The sequence below is a fragment of the Varroa destructor genome, unplaced genomic scaffold (genome assembly GCF_002443255.2).
Source record: "Varroa destructor unplaced genomic scaffold, Vdes_3.0 BEIS01000001.1, whole genome shotgun sequence".
In the NCBI taxonomy this organism is placed as follows: Eukaryota; Metazoa; Arthropoda; class Arachnida; order Mesostigmata; family Varroidae; genus Varroa; species Varroa destructor.
In genome coordinates, this window is record NW_019211454.1 from 15,494,402 (window position 1) to 15,500,008 (window position 5,607).

The 5,607-nt window shown below is 42.9% G+C and overlaps 1 protein-coding gene across 2 annotated transcripts in view; it reads left to right on the forward strand.

The window, feature by feature from the left end:
- The first annotated feature begins 100 nt into the window (after positions 1-100).
- Positions 101-5,607, forward strand: part of LOC111243070 (protein max-like) — a 15,253-nt gene continuing 9,746 nt past the window's right edge. Inside the window, exon 1 of one of the 2 annotated variants that reach the window (XM_022788116.2) lies at positions 101-886. The gene's annotated coding sequence lies outside the window, so the exon portion shown is untranslated. Of the gene's footprint in view, positions 887-1,681; positions 1,968-5,607 lie in introns of those variants that run through there. The other variant, XM_022788117.2, reaches the window with a different exon arrangement.

Consider the following 5,607-nt stretch of genomic DNA (forward strand, 5'->3'; position numbering starts at 1 on the left):
TCCAGCGAAACGCTGGGCCGACACCGTTGTCGCATCTAGCCTTTACACTACGATCTATCAGTACCGTTCTTGCATCTAGTCAACACACCTCAGCAAACAACTGGAATAGTCGCTTTGCGACATTGAAACCGCTAAGCCTAATTGACGAATTATTACGAATTTCGATCAAGCTAATGCATTCTGTCCAGCCAAGCTATAATTATTCTGGATGATTTTGTCACATCAAGGTCCTATCAGTAGTTTCATGCGGATCAGGCCGCTCCGACAGAAGCCGAAAACACGCCCCTGGCACCACTGTTAGCTAGGCTTCGCGGTGTGAGGACGTAGAACTCCGGCGACGTCTAATTTTTCCACTAAGGATATGATCTTTATTCCATCGCCTTTCGACGCCAAACCCAACCGATCCGTCTTCCCTGACCAAGATCTCACCGTTTCTGACAAATTGCCGCTGACCTGCGTCCATTTACGGAGTCGCCCTACACGTGATCTGGGCAAGCGGCCGCGAGCCACGCAGCCCATACCAATCAGCGCATTCGGGCCCATAAAGCCAGCTACGACAAACAACCCGTATAGCAGCAGGCGAGCTGTGAACGTCTAAGGATAGTGGATTCTATTAACCATATCGTAGGAAATCCAAGAAGGTGTACTTTTGTCGTCGCTATCGACTTCCTCCGCTATCATAGACGAACGCCATTACAACCAAATTGTGATACTGTTTGAGAGTTCGTTCAGCGACGAAGCGTTGCAAAAACGATCGTCGTATAGTGAATGTTGCAAACAAATCTCGGATACAGCGGCGCTGCAACCGGAGTTTAGCGATACGTAACTACAGGTTTCTAGTACATTTGTGAGCGATCAAAAAAAGGAAAAGCTGAACATTCAAAAAGTAAGTTGAATTCGAGAAATTTGTACTGCTGATGCTATAATACCAAAAAAACTGATTTTTTTTACTACTATTACAATGTTTTTAGGTGCGTTATCGTATTGTAGCAACTTCGATGGGCCATATTATCTAAAGCGTACAGTTTGGTGTAGTAGATATCGTTTTATGTTTGTGCGACAATATGTACAATATGTTTGTACTGCCGTGAGGAACAGAAATAATGAAAATGAAGTTGTTTGCTTTGGGTCATCCGTTGTTTATCGTATAGCTTAAATTTCGGGTCCTCGACCTTCCCCCCCCCTCCAATGTAAGCGACAGAAGAAGCGTCTTCCAGCTCAGCTGGGCTGACTCCTGAGATCGTGTTTTGGTCGATTTCGCTCGATGTGTGTGCGGGTCTATGAGTGTTTCGAAACATCTAATGAATTGTTCAAGAACACTGATAAATCTCGTCACAAGCTCTTTATGAGAGTTCTTCATTATGGCTCATCTCATACAACCTGAGTACGCCCGCTCCCCGTATACCTGTATTCTTTGAAGATGAATTACTTGAACCGGACATATATATACCTCCGAAGCGTTGAACTAAGGCTATGGCCATAGGCCTCAGCTGCTTACACGATGGGTTCGAGCAAACGTAACAGCGAAATGAACGGCGAAGCTAGCAGTGTCAACAGCAATGCCGCCACCGTCGCCGCCGCCGCCGTCGCTCCTAAGCACCTTATCTAGGTCCGATGACCCCGCAGTTCTCGAAGGCTCCAAGTTGCTTTAGGTATTTTATACTGTTGCTGATACGGCTGGTCCTACCGTCGTCAGAATTGTTTAATCAAGAGGATTTGAGAGAGTCAAATTTTGATTGATAATAATAATGCTTAGTTAAAAAAATATGCTATTCTTCGCTAGATACCAATAGCGACAAGGAGATTCAATATAGAAACGGAATGGAGCGAACACAATCAACAAACCCAAGTCCAGTTGGACGGAAGCAACAGCTGGAACAACAACAACAGAGACAGCAGCAGCAGCAGCAACAACGAAATCTGCGAATCGAACCTAACGATTCCTCACAGTTATCGCCATCACACAGGTATCGTTCGCTGGTTAAGTATTCATCAACAGGGTATTTCAGCACCTGTCGAGCATCGTTCGGTAATACCTAGACCTAAGGCAACAGCCAAATGCAAACAAACCGTCGTCGACCATTTTGGCTCATGATGTTGTTATTGCTATTAATTGCAACGTTGGTCGTTTAACTGATGCTACGCCTATGGTCCGTGATACTATACGCGGTGTGTGAGGTTTGCGCGTACTCGCTGTCCGCCGTATTACCGCCACGACTGCCACTGGTGGTGCTGCTGCTCCGCTGCCAGCGATACCAATGGTGCCTTTTTTTTCAAAGCTGCGGTGGTATAGTTGCAGTTATTACTGGTGCTTGCTTTCACCGTGGCCTTTTTGCTCTCTTACCTAACAGTGTTTTCGTGCCGCCTTGTGATTGTTTCTTTTGTGTGTTTACTACCTTTTTTTTGTGCGCGTGCTGAGCACATATTAGTAGTATATAATATTAGGTGGTATTAGCGGCTTCGAAGCTTAACCCGAAGTAAATATTGTTTAGATTTTTAAAATAACATTACCGAACTGAGTATATTGCTATCTTGATTGATGACCTTTTTCCATTGTTCGTCTCAGAGCATAATCTCCTATCACTGTAGATCTTCTAGAATTTTTGGACGATGGATAGTGGCAACTGATTTCTGCATGCGTTTACTGTCGTATGTGATATACTTTTGATCATCCGTGATCAATCGCTTCGAAAATTGTCCAATTTACGTTTCTGTAAAGTTTCGAACGGCGAAACGAACAATTGTGACATAAGTAGGCCCATCATCGTATCGATTTCGAGGAAATAACTATAACGAGTGGTTATCGGATGCAGGCGAGGTGATGCCGACGTTGACCTCAAAACAAGATTGCTAATACAGAAACAGAAAAGATATTACGCTCTAATAATAACAATGAGGCAGCTGTGCGTCTAACGAATGAATAAACGGGCAAAGCGGGAGGTCGAGAAGTATTCGAATATTCCCAACATGCCGTTTCAAATTAACATTAGTTTGGCGACACGGTATACACTTATGTGTGAGGGTAAACTATTGAGCTGACCTAATTAGCCTATGAAGGAAGTATACAGGGGTGGATGAAATTGTTAGCGAGAATATCCGTGTCACTAGAACGAACGCTTTCAAGCGAAGATTAATAAATGCTGCTATATATATACTATGCAAATAAGCATAGTACCATTCGTTCGTACGGATGCGAGGCTATCCGGTGGTCATTTCTGTCGTGGTTTCCGTGTCCGTACTTCAGTAGTGCTTAATAGATGCCCTCGTTGTAGATGTCTTTAGGCCACTAATAGACCTGTTTTCGATGTTTGTTTCGAAATTTTTCATCTTTTCCGGGGTTGCATATGGTGACAAATCAGCTTAGAGCGCTATCCTATACATTTTTCACAATAACTGCTCATTGCTGAAGATGAAAAGCCCTTGAAGGAACGCCTATGCTGTACAGGATACTGGGCGTGTCAATTTCGTGTTGATTATAATTACAGCATTGCAAATACAAATGTTTTTGTTCGGGTAGTACGAAAGCCTCAATGATATTGAGGAAGTATATGATGTTCTCAAATATTTTCTCACAGAAGCCCGCGCATTTCGACTGTATTTGTTGTAGATTGTTGCTGGCTCGTTCATATCTTAAGATTATGTTGATTATAAGGTGACTCCACTGGCCAGCCACCTTTTTGAGCGTATCCACTAGGTTGATTTTTTTGTTCTACTGTAGCCCGACTCCGACGCAATCCATGAGCTTCTCGTTCTAAACAAAAGTGTTGTACAGTAACAGTCCTTTAACTTGTCACTCAACTAGCCTAAAACTTATAGCGCGCTTACATTAGAGGCGAGCTTTACGTATCATAATAATAATAATAATAATCAGAATTCTGCAAAATACTAGGACTAGTGAATGGGGTAATCTAGTGACCGAAACGGCCCTATCATGATTAATGAGACCCGATTACATCAGTATGATTATGACGATAATAATTCTTATCATTATTATAGGCTACTAAAAGCGGTGAAACGTGTGCTCGGCACCATTCTAAAGTTGTATCGAAAAAACCTGGGTCACTTTGAAAAAGGCGTCCGCAAAATATTGAGCGTTTAAAATGATCGGGCTCCCATGTTGTTAACCTCTAAAGCGGGAACACTTGTCTCACGGTGTACTATTTATTTGCATACTCTGCCGTTGTACTTCGATCTTGTTGACTTTTTTGTCCATATAATGCGATGGCGTCTCAGTAGAACTTGAGACTCAATGACTATTAGAACATATTCGTAGTACAGCCAGGCTAGCGAGATCAGGGTCAGCCATCGATTTCCACCATTGAAGAGAAGATAAACCCGAGAATTTGATGCGTATGATAACGGTAAAAAAACTCAGCGCTAAACCGCGTTCGTAGTAGTGAATGATGAAGCAAGCGCCATCTAGGGATCAGTAAATTGTCAAGCAACAGGAGACACTTCCGTTAACTGTGAAACATTCCTCCCAGAAACGACTTCATTACACACAAGCTTGCTAACCGAATAGAAGTTTGATGCTTGTTTGCCAATTTTGAGGATTTGGTTCTGAGGAGCACCATCCTCAGCAAAGTTGGTCCGACTCTATACATAAGGAGCAGATACTGAGACCTGCTTAAGATCTTTAGCATAAAGTGTACCTATATGTAGTATACGGTATTTGTGCACGATAATATCTACGTTGATAATAACGGCATCAGCTTTGAGATGATTTCGTGACAAAGTTCTAACTAACAACAGCAACGGCGGATCGGGTTTTCAGAGGTTGACTGACTCTTTCCAAGTACGCGATCATGTTTCAGATAGTTTCAGATGTAGCAGCAAGATGTCGACACACACATACATGTAAACGAATTTTATATTGACACGCTGAAATTACAGTGAATTACCTAGCAGTATAAGGTTCGGTCATATCCGTCAATGGGCAGTCCACCTGCCCAAAGGCAATTTTGTAATTTATGGCAATATTTGGCCTAAATGTGGCTCCTCCGGACCTTACTTAGATAATTCAATAACTTCGTTTATCAACAGTCTGCCTTAAAACATTCTGTGGATAGCAGAGAATCCAAATTGCTTCTGTGGCCCTTTCAAACAAGAATGCTACCACTTTGCCACCTCGAAGGCCCGCTCTTTTATTATAATCACCATTACTACCACGAATGATTATTTCATAATCAACTACGCAACACCAGTATGCAGCATTTGTAGCAGTTCTCAAAGTACAGGTTTTTCCTGCTTGACCGACAAATCCAGCAACACTCACCATACGCTCAAGCAGGTGCGGCAGCCTGCCAGGGTATTTTCGTGCCTCTTTGTGCCTTAGTTGGTGGGCTAAGTTGAGCTCAGCCTGGCGCTCATTCATTATATTGTATATCCGTTAGCTTTACCTCAAGGCAGAGCCCTGCACGAACAAGTGGCTATACAACACACACACACACGTTCACATGCACACATGCACACACACACACACACACACACAACATAGACATAGACATAGACACACACACACACACACATAGACATAGACATAGACATAGACACACACACACACACACACACATAGACATAGACATAGACATAGACACACAGACACAG